At 42.6% G+C, this 26,173-nt stretch overlaps 3 long non-coding RNA genes across 3 annotated transcripts in view; all 3 read right to left on the reverse strand.

Annotated features, from left to right (window-relative positions):
• Window positions 1–1,050: 1,050 nt before the first annotated feature.
• Window positions 1,051–2,106, reverse strand: LOC311028716. Its single transcript, XR_014598771.1, has 3 exons — window positions 2,007–2,106; window positions 1,314–1,524; window positions 1,051–1,170 (listed from the first exon to the last, which is right to left on the reverse strand). It is a non-coding gene; the product is annotated as an uncharacterized lncRNA (long non-coding RNA).
• A 926-nt stretch (window positions 2,107–3,032) lies between these two features.
• On the reverse strand, window positions 3,033–3,631 carry LOC311028608. The gene is made up of 3 exons (XR_014598742.1): window positions 3,528–3,631; window positions 3,252–3,427; window positions 3,033–3,144 (listed from the first exon to the last, which is right to left on the reverse strand). It is a non-coding gene; the product is annotated as an uncharacterized lncRNA (long non-coding RNA).
• Window positions 3,632–6,036: 2,405 nt separating this feature from the next.
• Window positions 6,037–26,173, reverse strand: part of LOC311028993 — a 230,020-nt gene continuing 209,883 nt past the window's right edge. Inside the window, exon 3 of the long non-coding RNA XR_014598819.1 lies at window positions 6,037–6,259. This is a non-coding gene — a long non-coding RNA (uncharacterized lncRNA). The remainder of the gene's footprint in view (window positions 6,260–26,173) is intronic.

The raw sequence follows: 26,173 nt of genomic DNA on the forward strand, positions 1-26,173 counted from the left end.
TAATTAAATGTGTGCGAGTCATCAAAAATATATAGTTCTTCTCACGTTTACTGCTGATTCCCTTCCAGTCTCGAGAATGTGCGTACCGGTACGCATGCCTCAGAGTTTGCTTATGGGTACGCACACTTTCCCGTCAAGTTTGGTTTTTATAGATCACAACATTTGCGTGGAAAGTGGCGTACGCACGTTTCCAGCCCCGTTTTGTGCGTACGCAAGCTTTATAAATGAGGGCCCTGGTGATGTTGGGTTGAACGGTGTTTGTCCAGGTAGTCAACACGATAAAGTTCACACCCATTTTCAATAAATGGTCTCTTGGCCACACCTCTTTTGGGTGCTTTCTTGTGTTGACGACACAAGCGACAAAACATTCCTGCAAGTAACAAGACTTTAAATATTTCATTTTTTTCCAAAAAGAATATGGTTGCTCACTAAGGTAATTTATAATGTTAAATACTCACCATGACCATGGATGTAGTACAACCAAGGCTTGAACCTGGGGATATCAACCCAGTTAGGGTCCCACCCAGACAGCCTGTGGCGGGTTTTAGATTGTGCTGCGGATGCCCCTTGCTCCTCTCGTTCTTCTCCTTGCTCCTTCAGCCTGTTTCTGAGGTCAGTTTTCACCTACCAAAAGTGAAGATTTGTTTTTGTCTTTGTTCATTAGATTTTTAAATTTTGACTAAAGGTAGAAATTACTTTGCTAAAATTATTAATGAGTTGTGTTACTTACCCTGTTCATAGTTGAAAAATCTCGCTCACAGTTAACACTGCTGAGCGGAATAGTGAGCCCAATTGCAGCAAGCTTGCTCAGACAGGGGTAGAGCTGACTGAGCTCATCGTACTGTGATGTCAGCTCCTTCATTACATCCATCTGGTTCTTGTCCTATAGTTTGATAGAGCAGTTGACAAGGAACATTAATATAAGATGAAATTTGATAAGGGACAAAGCTAGCTCTTAAAAAAATCTTTCACCTTCAGCATGCCAGTAGTGAGATGTTCTCTGAATGAAGACCACTCTTCCAGCAGTGTCTGCTCATCCATTGCGTGGAACTTTTTTGCGAGAGTCTTCAGTTGGCTCACAGGCACATCCTGATCCAGCTTCCTGGCTGCTTGTGGGCTCAGCACACTAAATGCCCCAAGGATGTGGAGTTCCTGGAAACGCCCGTTCAACTGCTCAACAAGTTGCAGCAGATATGGCTCCATCACCTAGTTTGTTAAAAAAAAAACTTGTTATCCTATGATAATTGTGGTACAAAATAGTTGTATCTGTCAGGTTGCAATTAGCTAATATAAATAAATATAAAAATAAATACCTGAGTGCAAAATCGACCCCAAAATGATTGCTGGTCACTGCTGCCAGAGGACTGCTGCCCTCTCCTCTCTCTCTCCTCTTCAGCCCTGATATTAAACCATCCCAGCCCCCTGGGATCTCAGGTCGTGGTGGAGTTTGGCCAGGGCTGAGCCAGGAGGTTGGTTGTGACCTGCCTCCTTAATCCTTTGGATTGAGGCAATTGTGACTGGTACCTGAGGGAAAAACAAAGTTACATTTAGTATGCAGTGTGACAACTGCACAACCAAATAGTCTTAAAATATCAAATCATTTGTTTGGATTAAAAAAAAAAGTTATAACAAGGATAGTGGATAATCTAACCTGGTCTTTCACAGCGAGGAAATTAACATCCTCCTTCTGGAAGATCTTTGACAATCTCGCCAGATGAGTAAGCACATCAGCCTGAAGGTACAGTGCAGCTACAAAACGATAAGTGGCACAAAAGGAGTAGAGTCCTTTTGCCACAGGGCACTTATTGTGTTGTACCTCCTCTGCAAGGGCCGTCAGCACTGCAGGGAGATTTCTCCGCAGGTTTGCCACTGCCTAGTGCTGAGAAAGCCAGCGTGTGTCCTTGACTTCCTATACATTATTGCAGGGAAAATATTATGAAATATCTGGTGCAATGAAACAGTTTTCTGTAATCTTTCCTCCTTGTAAAAATTAAGGTTTGTCTTACCTTAACTTTCAGATTAGCGATTCCCAGTGTTGTGGCTGCTGCCTTCAAAACTTCTGTCCTGTTGCTGCTGTTACAAAAATACAGGTGAAGATGCTGCAGGTGGTCCCTGAAAGTCTTCATGTACCGTAGATGACCAAATAATCGCCCGCGTGCAAATACGCGCCTTTGCTCTAATAGCCGCCGGGGTCCGACCTCATTTTGCATAATAAACGCCGGTTCAATTAAACGCCCGGGCGATTAAGTGTTTACCATAGTCTTGCACAGAAAAGAAAAGTTTTTTTTTAACAGCACTTCACCGGCTCTCACCTCTTCTGTCAGTCAGCCCCTCCTCTCGCTCTCTCTCTCTCTCTCGCATGCAGGCGCGCGCACACACACACACAGACACACAAACACAGGCGCGCTAGACTGAGGGATATAGGGATATAGATAAATGCGCTAATATACAATGTTGAAATTACCGCGATCGACCCCCCCTTCCGTTACCATTCATAACACTGCTCTGATCAGCTCCCTGTGTCGCGGTAACACAGACAAACTGTCTTTGTATTTATTGTCTGATGTCAATAAAGATGCGTCGGGGGGAAAAAGTAGTTTTGTTCCAGTGGTGCTATGGTGCTATGGTGAGCTCCTTGTTCTTTGCATGATGGTCTGGTGCTGCTCATTGCAAAAATAAATTGTAGCCTGTTGCAAATACGCGCCTGGTTCTTATAAACGCCTGGGCTCCAAGTCGATTTAGCATATTAAACGCCCGGGCGACTAAATGGTCATCTACGGTAGGCTGTTTTCTCTGAGGCATCTCTGCAGACCAGAGCCAAACGATGGGCAGCACAGTGCACAGCGACTAGCCATGGCATGGTGTCGCAGAGTTGTTTCGCCACTCCATTATGGCGTCCTATTTTTAAAAAGAAAAAAGATTAGAGGGTATAATTGCAAAAAAAACAATATATTTAAGTCCAATAATCTTATACCTGTCATGACTGCTGCACCGTCCGTCCCAAGACCAAATATTTTGTCCTTGGGAATGCCCTTCTGATCAAGGATGCTATGGATGGCAGTCACAATGGTGTCAGCCTTCCCATCAGGAAGGGGAACCAAATCCAAAAACTGGCTAAAAAGAACTCCCTCTTTATCAAGGTATCTAAAATAAAATAGTTTTAAAATTAAATAAATACACACAGCTTGATCTTGCAATATATTTTTCAAACTATGTTAAATTATTGTTACAAGAAAACATTATCTTTTTACCGAACATGTACATCCAGCTGTTTAATCACAGCAACATCAGTGCTCTCATCCAGTTCGATCCCGACAGCCTGGGAGTTTCTAATGTCCTGCAGGATTGGTGCTTCTATAACACCAGCCAGTATTTCCAGCATTTCATCAACCATGCGGTGGGACCTATAGTTGGTGGATTTCCCTATCTTTGAAAATAAAAGAGATATAGAAAAATACAAAAATTTAAATTATATAAGTCTTATTATAATACAGTTGACAGTTTACCAGTTAATATTATACAGTTACCTTCAGTTTGGCAAAGTAGTCACAACCCAGCAGCTCAGCTAGCTCAAGCAGAGCTGGATAGTTAGTGTGGTGGGCAATTTCGTGTTTTACCAGCCAGTACAGACACTTAAAAGCACCCACCACAGCCTCATGCTCAATAACGACCACAGGCTCGAAAGCTGCTGTGACAGAGTGACCTGGACAAAGAGCAAAATAAGCCCTTACACATCAGTTTCACATTAATGTGATTAAAGTCTAGTTCTAGTTAATTCTTTCACTGAAATCAAATCATTAGATTAAATCTTACCTTTAACCAAAGTTGTGTGGGCCTTAAACGCTGCACTGTGATGTTCTGACCTCAAATGGGCATCCAAGACATCCTTTCTAAACGTCTGAGAGGGGACCTCAATGAACACCCTTTGGGGTGATCCTTTCTTTACAGCCTGCTTATGCTGGCGGCATATGCGACAGAACATTCCTGTAAATGAAGAATATTTCAATTCAGAAAGTCTATTATTAATTTGCCCACGAAAAAAAAAATTCTCCTTCAAAACCTCATTTGAAAATGTTCATTTGCTAATATCTTTTGCTTTAACTATGGAAATAAGGCCCACCAGCTACCCCAGTACTCTTATAAAACCATAGCTGTGTTCGAAATCATTCACTCATTCACTCACTCCCTATCCCCTACATCGTGTATATGATATAGTGCACTACATCATGTACACGATGTAGGGTACGACGGGAGGAGAATTCGGACACTACACGGGTCATTTTCTGAACGTGGTTACGTCAGCAGATGCGCCAGATACTCATGTGACGTGAGTGGGCGCGCCGAGCATCATGTAAACATACCTGACGGTATAAAGATGTGATTCTTCATGGCGGTTGTGTTTCTTGGTCAATAAACTGTTGAAATATCAATGGTGTGTGAGTTTGGTTTTGTCAGCTACTGTTTTGTGTCCTCGTCATGAGCTGTAAATGCTCAGGGTTGCGCACAAGCTGTAAGATACGTAGCGCGTGCGAACTAACGCTAGTGGTCAGTAGCTATTTAGCTCGTAGCTAAGTAGCTAGTGGTCAGTAGCTATTTAGCTCGTAATTGGCTACTTGTGTATCGGCTACTTTCTTAAAAAAGTTGTTTATTCTATGAAAAAATGGTACCCGTTGTTGTTTTGATGCTGCTCGCCCAACTCCTGGTTCTCAGGCACCGATGGAGGCGAAGGGAACGGCGTCTTAGGCGTTTACGGCGCTATTTATTGATTCGCCGACGTCAACAGGTAAATACCAAAATAAATCTTAGCTAACATGCTAACTGATATGGGGAAACCCTATGATTGAACCCATGATTTAGTGAATGACTACCAAATGAAATTAAAATGTCTTTGATAATCATTTAAAAACTCTACTTACCTTAACTCAATTATAGTAATATAACTTTATATTGCCATTATAATTAACACATAAAAAACTAAGCTTTTCATTGTTTTGCTGAGGACCCCAACGTGAAAGACAATCATGGCAAAAATGTCTGTTTTCTTTAAACTTACATTAAACTTTTACACATTAACTTAATTTCAATGACTTACTGCTCAACCAGTTATTACATAACTCACCAAGGTTATCATTTTTTGATAAATCAGTTCAAGTAATTGCAGCAACAACAACATAAAATAATGAAATAGGTAATCATCTGGTTAATTAACTGGAAATACCTGTGGCAGTCCTTATTTCTATACCCTTAAACACTAAAAATGATACATTTAATGTTTCAATCAGGAATGACAAATATGAACTCTACAAAAATGTATTTATTAAAGAATATGCCAAAGGGTTAGAATCAGGAAAAACGGGAATCAGGTGAACAGTCTTCCCCGCCCAAGGGAATCCTTGAAGGAGCTGGAGATGTCAGTAACTGTAAAACAAAATACAAAAAACCACTGTGAGAATAACAATAATAATAATAACTTATTTATATAGCGCCTTTCAAAATACCCAAGGCGCTTTACATGAGCATGAGCGGGGGTTCAGGGGTTAGAGAAAACAGACTATAATAAGTTCACAAAATTGTAAAATTCAGTAAGGAACAAAATGATGCTATCACTCAAATTTGTTTGCTTACTCCCATCCATGCAGAGCCGCATTTCGTCGGCCTGAGAACAGCTCGTTGTGCTTCATTCGCATTTTAATTAGTGTTTCCACATCCTCATCAGTCCCTTGAAACAAGAAACAGAAAAGCATATATTTTTCTAACACATCGCCAATTGGGAAAAGAGAACAAACGTTATGATCAGATGTGAGCGGCTGTCTGCTACTAGCTTTAGCGTTAGCTTAGTGTTAACGTTAGCTAGCAGATACAAACAACAAACAGGATGCTTCTCCACCAAGAAATCGTCTCGTTTTAAAACTACTGGCATAAAAACTACGCCACTAAAGTATTACACGCATGAAATGTGTACATTCTAACGTTACTTACATTTGTAGACAAAAGCGGCGTTTGGTGCGGCGTTTGGTGCGGCGGCCATTTAGTCTCCTTCTTCTCCTCTGACAAACCACGGCAGCATTGCATTGTGGGATACGGGAGCACAATGTAGTGTACATCGCTTGTTCACTCAATTTTGCGGTGCATTGTGGGTATTTTGTCGTCCACTACATAGTGGATGAAATCCGCCACGGAGAATTCGAACAACACTACAAAATGGCGAACACACTATATAGTGCACTACATCCGTGATAGGGGGCGATTTCGAACACAGCTATTGTGTACATATTATTATCTGGACATAAAATAACTCCTAATCCCACAATCCATTGCAAGCTTTTCTCAATAAATGATAGTATAGCATGCTTTTTTCATATGGCCTGGCGTTTTATATTTATCTCATTTTATCTGTTTCTTTGTACTAAGAACAATATGACTGTTCAATCAATCAAACTTTATTTATAGAGCCCTTTTTATACAAGTAAATGTAACACAAAGTGCTTACTGTTAATAACAGTAAGCATCCAAAAGCTGAGTTGCTTCTGATTCTACTCTAGTTTAATGGCAGTTGGCTTTGTCACTTAGGGTGACCAGACGTCCCGCTTTGTGCGGGACAGTCACGCATTTCCATTACTTTTCACACGTCCCGCAAATTGAGACGTTGTCCCGCATTGTTATTGACAGTGAGCCCCCCTTTTTAAATGCGTGTTTTATAATCTGGCATTTGTCCGATAGCTGTGTGGAGACAGCAGTCTCCGTTTGTGTGAGTGTGCGTCTCTCCGTTTGTCTGTGTATGTGTCTCCGTTTGTGTGTGTCGCGCTGCCGGGGGCTGCTGGGCTCAGTGGGCTCTGTGCATGGCTCTGTGAAGGTGCTGCCTGCTTCAGCGTTTACCTTCCTGTTACTTCAAAATAAAAGCCAACTCACGTTTGTCCAGTGAAATGCTAATGTGAAGCCAGTGAAATGCTTTTAATGTGAAGCCGCAGCCTTAATGCTCTATTTGTTTGACAGTAGCTAACTTAACTGCTGCGCGCTGATTTAAAGATAGTGTTTTTTAATATACAAGACTCAGCAAGACGCGTGTCATAATTGAGCCAGGCTGAGCAAGACGGCTCCTACTCGTCCATGCTCCTACCATGGACATATAAAGAACGAGGCTAGTGTTTCGCGGGGGCGGTAAAAATGTCCATGGTAACGGCGGGCTGAACCAATCAGACGTTGCATTTACGCGATCGGTTCGTGGTATAGTTCTTCTGCCGGAGAATAAACAGTGTTTTTCTAAAAACAAAGTTGATTTAATATAAACTAATTTCATGTACAGGAGCATAAAGCACCAATACATATTGAGATAGCTGGTGGTGAGCTTGGATGGTTATGATATTATGGCTAATAATCCAATTCTCAATGGGAAAAATGAATGGGATTTTTACTTCCAGAACCAGACTTTTGAGCCCTTTTAGAACAACAATGTAAGCTAAATATATTTCCTTTAAATAAAAAAAAAACAAATGACAACAAATTGTAACTTACCATGTTGAGTCTGGTATAGCCACTGGCTATATTTGGGGTTTTTAAGCCAGTCTGGGTCCCAGCCGGATTTTCGGTGTTTGCTGCCAGTGCCCCTATCTGGGTCACCGATGCTATTGCTAGCGCTCGGTTGGTTGCTCTCGCTGACATCTCCTCCCTCTGCCCCTCTGACTTGTTCCTCCACACCTGTCACTCGCCCTTCTTCCCCACCTGTACTCTCGTTTGGCACCGTGTTTAGGAAGAACCTTGAAATACCTTTTTGTCCTTCATCCCTTTTAAGTTTTTTTGGTGGTGCCATGCTAATGATGATATAACTTAATGCTGTCAGATTATCCGTTATGATGGGGCATCATCTGCGCACGCACGACACCGCAGTTTTTTTTTTTTTTTCTCTTTTTCCTTTTTTTTCTTTTTTTTGGCCGGTTGTTGGCCTGGCGGGGGCGCTCGTTGGCCTGGCGGCCCGCCAAGCCTGTACAATGGTAGGGGAAACACTGGTGAACATGTGCTACAATGTGACGTGACGTAGCATGAGTGTTCTTAAACTACGTTAACAAGCGAGGCAAAGGTTAGAGGAAATGTTTCCATGAACTAAGACACGCCCAGCAGACAGTTTGTCACGTACCTGTTTACCAGCGGGGTGCAGACGGCAGCAGCTCTCATAAGCAGAAGTCTGGACACGTCTCTGGAGGAGAGCATCTTCTCTGGAGCTTAGACGCTCTGCTGCTTTGCTGCTGGTGAGGAGACAGACAGACTTCATAGAACTGGACCTGATGGACCTGAAGAGAAAGGACAAGAAGAACAGAAAACACCAGACTTAGAGCAGCAGTGGGAAGCAAAGCTAGAATAGAAAATCCATGTTCTCTGTGGACACGTGGCTTCCCTCATCTTTCTCATCCTTTGGCTTCTTTATGAATGAAAAAACACATTTCATTGATTTATTAAATTGACTTCATGAAGAAAACAAAGGTAAAGGTATTAGATCAAGCATAATAATAATCATAATAATAATAGCAGCATAATACAATTATTCCTTACCTGGTTCTTCCATGTCAGTATCAAGTCATTGCTTCCCTCGTCTCTCTGGTCTGGTCCTGGGGGTCCTGATGGTCCTGGGGTTCCCCTGGGTCTTCTTGCCAATTCGGGTCCAAGGCAGTGCTGAAACAATCAAATGGATGCTGCATAAAACATTAATGTAATTAGTTTCAAGGCCAGGTACATAAAGAATACAAATCATACATTGTGTAGCTGTCCAACTCACCTTTTGATCCTTCCAGTCCACCACAGGGAGGTTGTGTTGCTGGTGGACCATCAGGTCCAGAGGACACTATTACCTGTTGGATGAACCCCGACTAGAATTCACTAGGAGGAACATTCTTACTTACCTCATTTGTCCTGTTTGTACGGGACATAACAGCTCAGCATAGGACACACGTGATCAGTTGTGTCCTGCCCTGTCCAGTAATGGCCTGTGATGTCCAGAACAGGACAAGACAGGACAGCGCAGGACATCACAAGACAGGACAGAACAGGACATCACAGGACAGGAGAGGACATCACAGGACAGGACATCACAGGACAGGAGAGGACATCACAGGACAGGAGAGGACATCACAGGACAGGACATCACACAACAGGGCAGGACATCACAAGACAGGGCAGGACATTACAAGACAGAAAAGGACATCACAGGACAGGAAATCACATGATAGGGCAGGATATCACAAGACAGGACATCACAGGGCAGGACATCACAGGACAGAACATCACAGGACAGAACGGGAAGGGACATCACGAGACAGGACGGGACAGAACAGGACATGACATTATGGGACAGAACAGGGCGGGACAGAACAGGACAAGACATTACAGGACAGGACGGGACAAGATATCACAGGATGGGACATTACAGGACAGGACAGAACAGGACATCACGGTACAGAACAGGATGGGACATTACAGGACAGGATGGGACAGGACAGGACATTACAGGCGTTACACAAAAACTAACAATGCATCAACGTATAGAAACGAAACACTACAACACTACAGAGAAAAACAAACACTACAACACTACAGAGAAACAAAACACTACAACACTACAGAGAAACGAAACACTACAACACTACAGAGAAAAACAAACACTACAACACTACAGAGAAAAACAAACACTACATCCTAGTATATTAAACCATTAAACACAATATTATTAAAAAACGCCTTATCAGCGCTTCTTTGGAGGGCTGCCTCCCAGCTCTCCAGCAACTCTCTTAAGCCCGCGACCGCTACGCTTTCTGTTCCTCTCTAGCATAAGGGCCCGCAAGTTCCTAACCCACTTCTGCTCTTGGCCTGTTGAGAGCAGCCTAAATGCATCGAGACTTCCCGGGGGGTTTGAGGTGGAGGCAACAGGTGACGAGCTAGGGGCTGAGGCTGTCACAGGGGAACTAGCTAAGGGTCTACTAAGGGTGATCTTTATCGGAGGATCGGGAGCTACAGGAGTCATGGGGTCCTCTTGTGGCAGGGGGGAGAGGTCGGGGGAGAGTTCAGGGAAGAAAGGGGTGATCGGGGGAGAACAAGAGGAGGAGGAGGAGATGGAGGAAGAACAAGAGGAGGAGGATGAGGAGATTGAGGAAGAACAAGAGGAGGAGGATGAGGAGATCAAGGAAGAACAAGAGGAGGTGCTGGGGGAGGAGCTTGAGGATGAGCAGGAGGATGAGGGTGAGGAGGCAGGGGAGGAGGTAACAGGAGCTTGGAGAGGAAGAGGAGTGAGAGAAGAGGGTAGGAGGGGAAGCTGTGGAAAAAGGTTTGGGAGGGGAAAACCTGGGTGATGGGCTCCCCATGGAGCTGCTGGAGGAGGCGGGAGCCGGGACCCTCCTCGTGCTAAAAGAGAACACAAAATGGCCGACAGCCCTTTTATACCTGCTCTGACGTTCTGTTGCATTCTGTCTCCACGACAATCAGCACGTGCGTTCTTGCGTGTGTGCGTGCGTGTGCTTCGGGCATTCCGAAACAGACACATTTCATGTTTTTTTTCTCATATTCTCATAATGTATTTTCATGTTCTTGTATTGTCGTCATGTATTTTTCCGACACTGTGACAGGACATCAAATCATCCTCCACTAATGCAGATTCACTCATTGGCTTTACGCTCCACATACAGGGGGGTGATGGACTGATCCTCTATCGATTAAAAAGCAAATCACAACAAGAGAAAACCACAGGGTGATGTCACACGACGCCACAGCTAAACGCTGCATTAGCAGTATGGAACTTTCAGTCTGCATTAGTATGTTATGGATGTGATGGGAATTTTTCATTTAGTAGTTCATTGTAGTATAATTAGTAGGTTGAGTAGTTTCCGATGCCCAATGACAGCCTGGATCGGCTCCAGCCCGGCGTAATCCTGAATACAGGATAAGCGGTAGACGATGGATGGATGGAGAAAACATCTCATCAATCTGCTCGTTGATGGAAATGGCCTTCATGCTCAGGTGAAAGCTGCACTTCCATCACCACCTAGTGCATTCCAGCATCACCTGAAGACTGGGTGATCATCAAAAATCACAGGAGAAAACCCTGGAAGCAAAGACACTACACGGATCCCTTCCAAGTTCTCCTGACCACAAAGATGCATTCAATGCAAACACATTCCAAGTCCGGAGGGAGAAGATCCTGTCACTGGTTCAACTAAGAGGCAAGGATGAAATAACATCTTCCTCCACCAGTAGCATGCCAAGCTCCAACAAGTGACAGCTGTGTCACCACCGACAGTGAGTAGTCAATCGCATCACCACAGCCTAACACCCCGGTGCGAGGGGAGGAGTGCAGATTGGGTTCTGCCCGCACTCCGAGCTTCAATACACGTCAAGAAGGTGTGACAGTTGTGGTGACGTAGGAGACGTTCTCTGTCCAACAATGAAGCCATGGCACCCTTTCAGGTTGCATGGTTGGAGTTTGAGAGAAGAAGCATGTGTGTTACTATCACTAACTAGTGATGGCACTTTTCCTCATCTGTGAATTACAGCCCAGGAGAGATACTGTGAGTACAGAAATCAATCGCACGACCAGGAGGTATGGTTATGACATGGAGGAGGAGACCAGCAGTAAGAAGGAGTCTCTGCAGGTCAAGTCTTCCTGGTCGGAGTCAATGAACCAGCTGATAAGGAAACTGGACCACCTTAATCTAGACATAGAGGGGGCTCTGAGTGCAAACCTCTCCCCCTCCGACACACCCTGCACCCGAGGATGCTTTTTCAAAGTCTACGTTACAACAAGCCCTGAATGAGCGAGTTCTCCAAAGACCAGACAGAGGGAATCATTGTCTCCCTGAAGCTCACTCTGGGAACTGGATGAAGACATTCACAAGCGGGAAGCTGTGTGCTTGCAGGAGCCTGGACACTCATTCTCAGCAGAGCACACGTGGACCCAAATCCACAGGTTCATGAAGCAAAGGGTCTGTGCCCTATTCTCAATCTGGACTCCAGTCCTCTACTCACTATCCTCGCAACTGTTCTTGATTTTGGGCCGAAAGTCCTGGATCTCCTACGCATGGTGAAGCACAAACCGAGCTTCATCACCTTCTCACACTACAACCGTCCCTCCGGATCTGGTGGACATTCTTTTATCAATGATAGTTCAGATGATGGAGAGTCTTCACTGGAGGAGCCTAGTGATGCACCGATGTGAAAATTGTGGCCGATACCGATAACTGATATTAATATTGCTGTTATGGCCGATACCGATATTTACCGATGTCGATATCTGTATAGAAAACACATTTTTATGATAATCAAATAAAGAGCCAAAACGCATTTTTATTTTCAGAAATGACTGATATTGGGCACCTTTACCTGTGTGCAAAATATGACTGTCATCAGATTTTCAGAAGAAAAAATAAATATTTATATAAAAATAAATTAATAAAATGGCTATGATATCACGTAAGGCAGGCAGGGCGACATCCGCAAAGTAACGACTCGGCTTGTCATAGCGGGGTTCAGCGACCTCCAGCACCTCGCTGAATCCTCCGTCTTCCACTACTGAAAACGGTTGGTCATCAACAGCGATCGTCTTCGTTATTGCCATGGTCAATGCCTTTGCTTCGGGTGGTCCTTGTGGAATTTCTTGGTCTTTTCCAGCGCTTGTTCTATGGGGCTACCGACTGGTGCAGCTGCCGTAGCGTTAGCAGCAGCTTTCTTCCGCTGCTTGTTAGCATTAGCTAGTTTATCGTATTCTTTGTAGGCTTCGGGATGCTTGTTTTTTAAGTGGGTGATCAAATTGGTCGTATTGAACGATTTGACACAAACTCCCCCTCGCATCACCTGGCCCTCACAATCATTACATACAGCATAGCGAGAATCCTCTTCAGACACTTTGAAGAACGACCAGACAGACGACATCGCTGCTCCCTCACCAAAAGCCAAGTCGAACGTACTTTTTTTTTTTGCCGCATCCACAAACATCCCCGACACTCTCGCGTCTCCTTCTTCTTCTTCTTCTTCTTCTAGGATTTCGGCAGTGTAGACGCTGTTAAGCGTATTACTGCCCTCCACAGGTCAGATTTAAATCTAAATTCTCACACACACTCACATCTAAGCCTACACACACGTCAAATACACGGGAATGATTCACATCGGCCCTATTTTGACATCGGAACGATACCGATGTGTAAAAAAATGACCATATCGGCCGATATTATATCGGTGGCCGATATATCGTGCACCACTAGAGGAGCCCACAGAAAAGGAGAAGATCAATGTAGAGGATGAGAAGACTTCTGCAAACAAAGCTAAGGATGACAAAGATAGTGATGAGGATTGTTTGTAAGGAATGAAATCATGTGTCTTCTATGAGTTAGAAGGACAGCAAAAGCTCTCAAGGACCTGGAGTTGTTATGATGTGATGTCTCGCTCTTAAAGTCTTTGTGTACTAAATGAAGTTGTATGCTTAGCTGTTCGACTGTCTTTTGTGTTTGTCAGAGAATGACAAAAAGGGAGAAATGTGATGGGAATTTTTCATGTAGTAGTTCATTATAGAATAATTAGTAGTTTGAGTAGTTTTAACTCATACTATTCCAAGTGTCATGAGGTAACCTGTATTCTGCACTTATGTCATGTGTTACATGAGTTGTGAAATGCATCTTGTGACACCAGCAGCTGGCAAGTCAATATGGATCTTTAGACGCTTATGAGTAGTTCAAACACCACATTCTGGACAAAGTTCTCCGTCTACGCTTTTCTGATGACACATCACAAACAACTGTATAAAAAACCTTCTCAAGACTGCAGAATTGGTCAGACTCTTAAGGAGTCTGCCCCTATCTGGCCAGATAGTTTGCTCTGAAGCTGTATGTCGGTGATGCGGTCTGCTTGGACACCCTGTTTGCGAGGGCTTTGACTTATTAGACTTTGTCTGTTTACAGTCTGTCTGTAGCGACTGCTAGCCTGTTTTGGACTCTTTATAGAATAAATTACTAAAAGCGCTCTTAGGAGTTGTATTCTTATTTCTCATCAGGTGATCATAAACTGATTTCCACCACAATGGACACTCAGCTGCAGCTACGTGTGTTCAATGGACTTCTGTTGGATATTCCTTTACCCATCCTCGCCTTCAAGTTCTCTCACTGGGGGGGGGGATGATGGACTGATCCCCTATCAATTAACCCTTGTATGGTCTTCACTTTTGGGACCCTCTGGTATCCCTCGGATCAAATTGACCCGGGACATATTTGGGGTATTAAAAATAATTCTGATACATTTTACTTAATAAACCATATATTGTCTTTATCTAAATTTCAAACAATAGAGATAACATGTATTTGATAATTACAATCAGTCTCTACTAGAACACAATTAACAACGGAAGTGTGATTCGTTTTTTTTGGATATAAGTCAGAATTTATGTTAAAAATCCATAATACTCAAAACTTGGGTGTCATAAATCATGCTTGTCTTGAAAAAAAAAACTCAATGTATAAACTTTTAAGTTGCATAAGTATAAAAGTGTGTGTTCTTTTGTAGATTGACCAGGATTTCACCATGATGTTTGGAGAGGAAGTGTCGGGCAGATTTTTGGCAAAATGGCCTACTTTTTTCAAACCTAGGATCCTGACAGACTGCAAAAAACTGACTTCTAATGAACACATTGAAGACCTCTTGTCTGCGCAGCACGACTCAGGTGGGTCTGGTTAGTTTCTTCTCTTTAAAATGATATGATGTGAATGTGTCAGACATTTTCTCCTGTTTTTCCCCTAGGCTGGGACAGTGACTTATCAAGCATTCTACTGTTGGTTCACTTGCTGCCGCCCACGTCCAAAGGCCACAAAAAGAGTCCAAAAATCAGCGCATGTCAAGCTGAAGACCATGTTGTTCGATATTTACAGGTATGCAAATAGTAATGTACTTATGTAGGGCTGTTCGACTAATCTTGTGATTGTTTTTAGGTTAACAATTATTAATTTACAAAAACAATGGTACGCCATCTCCATTTTGGAAAGGCTGCAGATAACATGATTAACGAATCAACCTTTCCTTTAACAGATAACAATAACTTTGACCAATTAATTAATAAAAAAAAAAAACTCCTATTGTCATCAACTCGTGGAGACATGTGGACATAATTATGCAAACTTTCACTTGTGCCTTCAGTCATATTTCACAGTTTATTTCATGATTTTCTCATAATTCTTGTTTACATTTTGTTAAAGAATGGAGCCAGTGTCGAAACCTTCCTTGCTGGTGTGGCGCCGGGTCAGCCCTTCCTCCTGTGTGAGGGTCAAAAGAAGAACAGCATCCAAAGATACTACATCATCATTGACCACAAGGCCATCCCTTGCAAGGCACAGACATCCTTGGCAGCTTTCGACGAGCTCTTCAAAGCACACTTCATCTTCAGTGTCAACTACCACGAATCCTTCTTCAACTTCTATACATTCATCCAAACCACAGTTTTTAACATTGATGTGGGAAGTGCCAAGGAAAGTCCCAGAGTCAAGGAGGTCAGAGCGAGATTTTTGCACGACGCTGGATGCAAATATGTTTCTTTGTTATGTCTGTAAGGCACACCACAAAAGTTCTGCATTGCTTTGTCAGCATTTAAGACTCCAGCACGGTCTATATCCTGGAAAGACATTACGTTTAAAATGTGGACAGCCGGGATTAGGGTTGTCACGATACCAGAATTTCAGTAGTCGATACCAATACCTGTGAATTTCCACGATTCTCGATACTAATTCGATACCACAATTTAAAAAAAAACCCAACAGGACCCATGTACTTTTAAATTGGTTACAACCCACAACTCTGGCCTGCTGGAACATATGTACGCCGATATTATGAGGCTCGTGGCCACAAAACCACAGGTGGAGAGTCACTAGGATGTGAACTGAAATACCCCGATGGTAATGCTAATGCCCTGGCCGAGAGCCAGACTGCGTAGCCAGGTGGCTATGAACTTTTATTCTCTTAATGAAACTCTGTGTTGTGTCATACAATGCGCGCGGGCTGCGTGTTGGCCATAGTGAAGCAGACAAGGCACACCGTATTGTAGTGGACAAGCTACTTGAGAGCTGTGACATATTGTGTGTACAGGAGACGTTTCTGTCTAAACAAGATCTCGGAGGTCTCAACTCTGTACATAAAGACTTCCACGGGGCTGGGGAATCAACCACTGATCTCAGCACCAAAATTACGCGGGGGAGGATTCCAGGTGGGATTGCGACTCTATGGAACAAAAAATATGACCAGCTGGTTAATGTTGTAAGACTGAATGTAGGCTGGGCTATTGGTCTAGAGTTTAGCTGTAACGATCAACGGTTCATAATATTGAATGTTTATACACCTTTTGAGTGCTATCAAAATGAGGCTGAGTACCTAAACAGACTGGGATGTATTATGTCGTTTATCCAGGACAATCCGTCGACCTGTATATATGTTGTAGGTGATTTGAATGCTGATGTGGCTGATACCAACTCGTTGTTCGGTAATCACCTACTGCAATTCTGCTCTGATAGTGGGCTGATATTGTCTAGTAAGGTCCTCATGCCGGAGAATAGCTTCACTTATATAAGCGAAGCCTGGCACTCCACCTCCTGGCTAGACCACTGTTTATGCACAGTTGACGCACATGATTCTATCGATTCTATAAAGATTAACTATGATATGGCCACTTCTGACCACATACCTTTCTCTATAATGTTGAATCCAGGTAATCTACCATTGTTAATGTCTGATGATGACAGCATTAGGACAGGGAAGATAGACTGGCCTAAGCTATCAAAGGATGATCTTGACAAATATGTCTATCGTTCTGATGTCTTGCTGAGTAATATTTGTTTGCCAAAAGAAGCTATTTTGTGTCGGGATTTGAATTGCAAGAATATGCAACATTGTAAAGCATTGTGTTCATTGTATGTTTGCATTGTGGAATCTCTCACTATATCTAGCAAGCCTCTTTATAAACAGAGGTCAAAAATGAGTAATGTGAAGCCAGGATGGAATGACTATGTAGAAGAACTCCATGCAGAGGCCAGAAATGCCTTTAAATTATGGGCTGAGGCAGGCAAAAGCAGGCATGGCCCACTATTTGAACATAAAAAACATACTAATGCTCAGTTTAAATATGCTCTACGGTATATAAAGAGAAATGAGAACACCTTGAGATCTGATTCACTGGCCAGGAAGTTGCAAAACAACAATCTAAATGATTTTTGGAAAGAAATCAGAGGAATTAATAACAGTAAGACACCCTTACCCTGTAATATAGATGGTGTGAGTGGCTTTGATGAGATCTCCCTGCTATGGCAGAAGAAATATCAGGAGCTGCTTAACTGCGTTAAAAGTAACCGTCTTGATGTTGGCACTATAGTGTATGATGAGGGGGTGATAATTACTCCCTCTGAAGTTCATGATGCAATCATGAAGCTTGGTGACAACAAGGCATGCGGTATGGATAATATTACGGCTGAACACATGAAACATGCAAGTAAGAAACTCTGTCCCCTGCTTAGTCTTTGTTTTACTGGATGTCTAGTCCATGGCACCTTACCTGATTCTATTATGGCTGTCCTGCTTGTGCCGGTCATAAAAGATAAGGTTGGCAAGCTTAACAGCTCTGAAAATTGTAGACCAATTGCATTAGCCAGCATACTGTCTAAAGTATTGGAGATCATTTTGATGTCTAGATTGGAGAGGTACATTCTCACTGTTGACAACCAATTTGGGTTTAAACATAAGCATAGCACTGATATGTGTATTTTTGCTCTTGCTTTGGAGATACTGGATAATTATAATAGGAAAAATACAACAATGTTCCTGTGTTTTATAGATGCCTCTAAGGCATTCGATCGTGTGAACCATGAAAAAATGCTCAAAAAATTGTGTGAAAGAGGGGTACCTAGCTATCTTGTTAGAATATTGGCATTCTGGTATGCTCAACAGACCATGCGGGTAAAGTGGGGAAAGTCTACATCTGCCCCATTCCATGTGAACAATGGTGTCCGCCAAGGCGGGATTTTGTCACCTTTATTGTTCAATATTTATATGGACGATCTCTCCAAGAGTCTCAATGCATGTCGTACTGGCTGTATGGTCGGTGATTGTCTAATCAATCATCTAATGTACGCAGATGATTTGGTCGTCTTCAGCCCGTGCACTGCTGGGCTACAACAGCTGCTAAGCCTCTGCACCCAATATGGGATGGAGTATGATATTACATATAATGCTAAGAAGAGCAATATTTTGATTGTGCGCAGTAGAGATGATCACCAGTCGAGGTTTCCAGCTTTTTATTTATCTGGCTCTGCCCTCATGGAATGCAATGAGGTTAAATACCTTGGACATGTTATTTCAAATGATCTTTCTGATGATAAGGACATGTATAGACAGTGTCGTAAATTGTACGCACAAGCGAACATGTTATGCCGCAAATTCAGTATGTGCTCTGTTCCTGTTAAAGTTGCTCTATTCAAGACATTCTGTACTCCCCTCTATACTGCACACCTCTGGTCCAGTTATAGAGTAAGTAGCCTGAGACGACTCACTGTGGCCTATAATGATAGTATGAGGCTGCTGCTCAGAGCACCTAGATGCTCTAGTGCAAGTCAAATGTTTGTTAATGTTGGTGTTCCCACCTGCCCTGCTGTTCTGCGTAATTTAATGTACAAAATGATATGCAGAATTGATGCTTCTGACAATGACATAATATCCGTTCTTGTCAACCCAGGACGAAGTTCTGTAAAGTATTCCTCGAGAATGTGGAGGCACTGGCGCTTATGTCTATATTAGGTTTGTCTCGTCTGTTGTCTTTTGTTTTGCTTTTATCTTGTTGTATGTGTTGTTTGTATTATGGACCTCCCAGTGGGTGAGTCTGAAATAAAGCTTCAATCAATCAAATCAAATTCACTAATTTATTGAAAACTGCTTCAAACTGTCAAGTATTTAACACCACTGTGCTTTAAGATCTTTTTGCACAGAATTTAAATTGCAGTACCAGCTGCCAACAGACCTATAGCCATCCAGTATAAAAACAAACAATACTGTGCTTATAAATATGGTCATAAATAACAACAATAGTCAACTATTTTACATTAAAAAAAGAACAGCAGTGGCCTATAGCCAGGTTTGACGTGCTTTCTCCTTTGGTCTGAAAACTTCTGAGGCACTTTTTGCATGTCGGCTTGTTTGAATCAAGAATTGCTCCGGATTCATCCGCCTCGAACGCAAAATATTTCCACACGCGACTCTTCGCACCTGTCATGTCGACGAGCCGACGTGTTGTGCTTTCGCTCCCACCTGCTGAAGCCATTTTTTTCGAAGACGGCAAGTTTTCTTCTTCAGCGCCGCTTACTGCTCTGTGCTGCTCACACACGTATACTGCCCCCGTCAGTTCCGCCAAGAATCGACACGGCTCGCCGAGTGAAAAGTTGTATATTCGGTTCTGACGATACCAGAAAAAAGCAAGTATCGAATTATTTTTTTCGTGTCGGCATCGAATTGGTACCGAAGTATCGGTTCTTGTGACAACCCTAGCCGGGATGTTGTTTATCGTTTTGCACCTATTCAGGTTTCAAGAAGCATCTTGTTCATTTACATAGAGATGTTGCTTTGACTAATACTGATGACAATGTGGACACTCAGAATGAAGTTAGTGAGCCCTCAACTTCACAGGCAGTTACAGACTCTCCAACAACTACCGAGCTCTCTGTTGACAATAATCTTGTGTTAAACATGTGTGCTTCTGTTGTAGTACAGTTGCAAGCATCTGGTGTTGCTGAGAGCACAGTCCAAGCAATGGTGGGGTCCATGGAGGATCTTGTAAATGACATTCATACGCAAGCAAGAGAGGCAGTTCTCAGCTGTACTCCAGAAATTCAAGGCACAGATTTTGAAAAGAAGGTGGAAAAGTGTTTTGATCAACTAGAAAATCCGTTCTCAACTTTGAACACGAGTGAAACGACAGAAGTTCTTTGAGGAAAAGTGGGAAATTGTTGAACCTGTTGAATATGTTCTTGGAGTGCGGTTTGATGTTCGCAGGGATCACACAACAGGAACTTACAGTCAGGTCCCTGTAACTGATACATTTGTGTATACACCCATCCTGGGAACTCTTAAGTCTATGTTCAAGAACACTGAATTGTGTGAAAGTTTCTTGCAAGCCAAGCATCAAGAAGAAGGAGTTTATAAAGACATATGTGATGGTTCATACTTCAAGAATAGCGTTTTGTTTTCCCAGAACAAACATGCTCTACAAATTCAACTCTATTTTGATGAGTTTGAGACAGCAAATCCCTTAGGTTAAGTTCTGTATTTAATGTAAATGCATACTGTGAAGTGTCAACCACTAATTGGGTGAAGAACTATGGAACAGAATATCAGATTGGTATGTTTGTTTGCACTGGAACAAATATGGAAGATCCTGTTTTCAGAAAGATCACAAACATTCTTGTACATAATGAGCAAGCATTTATTTTGACATGCAGAGTGGACACTCTTTATTTTGATGATCATTTCAATGCATACTGTATCAGTGAGAGCGCAGATTCACTTTCTGTTTTTCCAGTTAAGGAGTTGATTTATTACAGACCCTATGACAAACAGTTTTCTAATGAGATGTGTGAAAAATATTATATTGTGCCACATTGTCATATCGTGTGACCTGTGTTTGTCATTGTTGGTTATTGCAAAGCCAGTGCTGTTTTAATGTGGTGAGCTTGTTTGAAATAAATACAGATTCAAACTGCAACTTGTGTGGTTTTCTTTGTAAATTATATTATTATTATTAGTAGTAGTAGTAGATTTAACACTATCCATAGTGTTAATATAGATTTAACACTATCAATAGTGTTAATATAATCTGAATCTTATTCAGTGTTAAAACAACACAATGATAGTGTTAATTTTTGACACTACACACTAGTGTTAGGAAAATTCAACACTGGTGAGTGTTAAATTTCAACTATTGAGTGTTGTTTCAACTCTGTCATGTTTAACACTATCAAAAGTGTTATTTTAACTCGATCTAGTGTGGACCAATATAGACACTTTTAAAGTGTTGAATTTAACTCCCTAGGAGTTGAATTAACACTTCTGAATTTGCAACACTATAGTGTTGCCGGTCTTATGGGTAACCTGCGTATGTGAGGTGAGGTGTGATGGGAAGTGTAGTCCCCGTGGATGTGTGTGGATGTGAGAAGCCGCTGCTCCCTCGCTGCAGCCGGTGAAGTTGATGTACAGATGAGTGTTGTTAGCCAGCAGAAGTGTATTAGATGAGCTCAAGATTACAGCCTCACAAGACTGCAGTGTTCCTGTCCTCTTGTAGACGACTCAATGAAAGCCTCTGGTTGGACGGTGAAGGATCTCTCCTGTCATTCTTCTGGTCGTGTCACCCGGACACTAGAAATGCGGGTCACCAGCTGAACGAGCAAAGGTCACGTTAGCATCCACAGCGTGCTCCCAACTAGGGTTCAGGGCCGATAAGCTGGAAAGGTAACACACCGTAACAACAGTGTTTACGGAGGCTTCTGGTTGGACCTATAACAACACACGCCGACCACAAGGTGGTGCTGTTTCCCTGCTATCTGAAGTTATCTGAGGGCTTTATGACATCTGTAGGATGTATGTTTAGAATAAGTTATAAGGTGGTTTATATATAGAAGTTACTCCAGAGGTCCAAGACTGATTCCATGATGATGTGATGTGAAACTATTTGAATTTGAAAACTGCAGCAAAGTGACTGAGAACAATGATTTTACACGTTTGAGTCCACTCCATGTTTTCAGCTTCTATCATTTCTTACATCCAACATTAAAGACAGAGACCAATCGTAAACGTAGACAGATTATTGACTTTTTATTGGAGGAACTGTTTTGGTGGTCTGATGATGTTCTGTAGACGCTGGAGATGTCTCTTCCAGCTGGCACTTCCCAGAATGCTCTCTGCCAACTGGTCAGCTGGTTGCTCACAGCTGGAACAAAAAAACAAACATGACAAAGGTGAACATGTGCTACAATGTGACGTGACGTAGCATGAGTGTTCTTAAACAACGTTAACAAGCGAGGCAAAGGTTAGAGGAAATGTTTCCATGAACTAAGACACGCCCAGCAGACAGTTTGTCACGTACCTGTTTACCAGCGGGGTGCAGACGGCAGCAGCTCTCATAAGCAGAAGTCTGGACACGTCTCTGGAGGAGAGCATCTTCTCTGGAGCTTAGACGCTCTGCTGCTTTGCTGCTGGTGAGGAGACAGACAGACTTCATAGAACTGGACCTGATGGACCTGAAGAGAAAGGACAAGAAGAACAGAAAACACCAGACTTAGAGCAGCAGTGGGGAGCAACGCTAGAATATTCTGGAGGAAACTTACAGTATCTAGAGAGACATTTTAAAGACGTGTGCTTACATAAAGTCACTGCAACATAATCAAGTTCACATACTTTGATGCCTCGCTGTGCTCGTCCAGGTTCTCTGTGGACACGTCGCTTCCCTCATCTTTCTCATCCTTTGGCTTCTTTATGAATGAAAAAACACATTTCATTGATTTATTAAATTGACTTCATGAAGAAAACAAAGGTAAAGATATTAGATCAAGCATAATAATAATAATCATAATCATAATAATAATTCAATTATTCCTTACCTGGTTCTTCCATGTCAGTATCAAGTCATTGCTTCCCTCGTCTCTCTGGTCTGGTCCTGAGGGTCCTGAGGGTCCTGGGGGTCCTGAGGGTCCTGGGGTTCCTCTGGGTCTTCTTGCCAATTCGGGTCCAAGGCAGTGCTGAAACAATCAAATGGATGCTGCATACAACATTAATGTAATTAGTTTCAAGGCCAGGTGCATAAAGAATACAAATCATACATTGTGTAGCTGTCCAACTCACCTTTTGATCCTTCAAGTCCACCACAGGGAGGTTGTGTTGCTGGTGGACCATCAGGTCCCGAGGACACTATTACCTGTTGGATGAGCCCCGACTAGAATCCACTAGGAGGAACATTCTTACTTACCTCATTTGTCCTGTTTGTACGGGACATAACAGCTCAGCATAGGACATCACATGACATCAGAGACAGGACATCGCAGGGCAGGTTATGGCATCAACTCTTCATGGTCCACTATGGTCCTTGTTATAAGTGCTCTACACCTCCACAGAGCACCAGACCTGCTTGGTGCCTGGGTCGGCCACTGAGCTGGCTGTACGCCCAACGCTGCCCTGCTCGATGCCTGCGCTGGGGTTTTGGCAGATACGGTGTCCGATACGATACTGCTTTACCTTGACAACGAGTAAAAGAAAAGAGAAATGTGACTCAGGACGTGAATTATAAACTCAGATTGCAGATTGTATATATAAATATGTGCTGACCGTTGTGAGATAGAGTCTGCAAGGGTGGTTGGAGGAGGCCTAGTAAATCCAAGCCTTACTGGAGTTGCAGTTGTTTTTTCATAACTGTAAAACAAACACACACACACACACACACACACACACACACACACACACACACACACACACACACAACATGGATGGGTTCTTACAATGTAAAGTTCAGTACTGGTAAACAGTACTTCTGCCCAAGAATGGAAAAAGTCACAAGCAAAGACAGATCGCTCTTATTTACAGATGTCATCTAGCCAGCATTATCTATTAGCCGGAGAAGCAATGTTCTGAACTTGCTCTGGTTACTGAACGACCAACAAAGTCAAACGCAAGCCCGGAGTTTTAATACTAGAACGGGGTTAATGACAACTTCACAATTAACACGTCATTGGTAGCGTAAACAAACCAGGCTGTAACAAGTCAGTTTGTTTACACAACTACTACGTTAGCGCTTATGCTAACACTAAAGCTACATCGCCGGTAGTGTAAACAAATTGACTTGACACAGCCAGGATGCAGTCGAATAGTCTATTTTGCTTAGGGAGGTTCCTAACTGAAGAAGTGACCCGGAAGTAAACAAGTGGCCGCCATGATAAGAGCCGTTCAAATTCTCTAAATGCAAAGGAGCGGAGCTCCAATTCTTCCTTGCAGAGCTCCTTTAGCATAGGATGCAACAGACCTTCCTATACGAAAGGAAAGGAGATTACGCCGACCCACAATTCTCTGCGAGAGCAACATTTAGGTAGGAGGAGCTGCTGGACCTGAAGCCGGTCAGTGAACGAGCTTTTATTAAACCAACATGTGGAGAAGTGGACGATGCGCTTTTTGTAGTCCATTATTGTAGTTTTATCCAGCGCAGACGCACGTCAGTCGCCGGTGCCGATCATCAGCTGTCAATCATCAGCGGCCGCGTTATAATGACGTAGCTTAGTGAAAGTCCGGTCGGGGGCTACGGAAGTGGATGCGAACGTGGATACGGCACCGACGAGTTTAAGGCGTGATTGACATAAACTGGTTTGTGACTGGATCGGGATGGCTACACAGGTAGTAGAGGACGAAGATGATATGGATTTTGATGATTGGTCGCAGGTTGATAAAGGAGGAGGGCGAGGAGGTAAAACAAGTACGAGGCAGGGAAAGGATGTGGGAGCACCTGCTAGCCAGAATAATAAAAGAAGGCTAGAGGGAAGTAGTTCAGATGAGGAAAACCGCATCGTTCGCAGGAAGGTTGAAAGGGAGGAATTTAAAATAATAATCAAGTTCAGGAAGGAAGATGAGCAGATTAATCTTAGCCCAATAGCATTGTCCAGGGAGCTGAAAAAGAAGATAGGAGACATAGAAATGGCTAAGGTTCTTAGAGATGGGAACTTGTTGGTAAAATGCAGGAATGAAGATCAGAGAAATAAAGCCTTGCATATGGACACTATTTGCAAAAAAGTAGTGATGGAAAAAAGAGCTCTGGGTGGGAATAAAATGTCCCGAGGAGTGATAACCGGCATTCCCATTCACGAGGATTTGGAAAAAATTAAAAGAAGTATTCAAGGAGGCGACGTGAAGAGACTAAAAAGGTTGTTAAGAACAGTGAATGGGGAGAGAGAAGAAAGTTTCTTGAGTTCCAGGACTCGAGACTTCCAGATAAAATAAAATTAGGATGTATGAGTTTTCCAGTCAGGCCTTATGTTCCACCTCCACTTCGATGCTACAAATGCCAGAGGTATGGGCATATAGCCGTGGCTTGCAAAGGAAAGCAAAGGTGTGCTAAATGTGGAGAGGATCACAGATTTGAAGAGTGTGGAGTTAATGTGCAGGCCAAGTGTTGTAATTGTGGTGGACAGCACAGTGTGACATATGGGGGATGTGAAGTCAGGAAAAGAGCTGTGGAAATTCAGCAAGTGAAGACAATGAACAACATAAGTTATGCTGAAGCAGTAAAAGCAGTGCAGGGACAAAAGGCAATAGAAGAAACAGCTACAATCAGCCAAAGTGTAAGATCAGAAGGAGGTCAAAGAGAGCAAGCTAACAAGAAAACAGAGCTGGAAGTGGATAAGTTGATTTTGTTTGTTGCCTATGTGATCAACTGTGCAGATCAAGTCAAACACAAAACAGAGAAAATCAAGATAATTGTGAAAGGGGCTGAAAAATTCTTGGGTATGAAAGACTTATCCTGGGAACAAATCAACAGAAGACTTGAAGAAGTCGGGAAACCAGGGGGTCATGGGGAAAAAACTTGATGCTCATTCTGCAATGGAACGCAAGGAGCGTAATTGCAAATGGTCAGGAATTTAAAGGATTTATTAAAGATCTCAGAAGGAAACCTGAAATAATATGCATTCAAGAAACTTGGTTAAAAGCAGTATTAGATTTTGGAATTAAAGGTTATAAAAGTATACGCAGAGATAGGGAAGAGGGTAATGGAGGAGGCTGTATAATATTGGTAAAACAGGAAATGCAATATAGAATATTAAAGAAGGGGAAAGAGTGGGAAATGATAGTGATTGAAGTATGGACAAAGGATGGTTTTATCAAAATAGTCAACTTTTACAACCCATGCAAAAAGTTATCATTGGAAGGACTTGAGGAACTGGCAACAAACTTAGATGGGAAAGTTATTTGTTGTGGAGATTTTAATGCACATAGTACATTATGGGATAGTTATAATGACGGGAATGGAGAAGTGATTGAAGAACTAATGGAGTCTAAAAACATGGTATGCCTCAATAATGGAGAGGGTACAAGAATTGATGTCAGAAATGGGAGGGAATCTGCCATGGATCTTACTTTAGTGTCAGAAACTGTGGCAGGT

The sequence above is a fragment of the Eutrigla gurnardus genome (assembly GCF_963514095.1).
Source record: "Eutrigla gurnardus genome assembly, chromosome: 18".
NCBI classification, from domain to species: domain Eukaryota; kingdom Metazoa; phylum Chordata; class Actinopteri; order Perciformes; family Triglidae; genus Eutrigla; species Eutrigla gurnardus.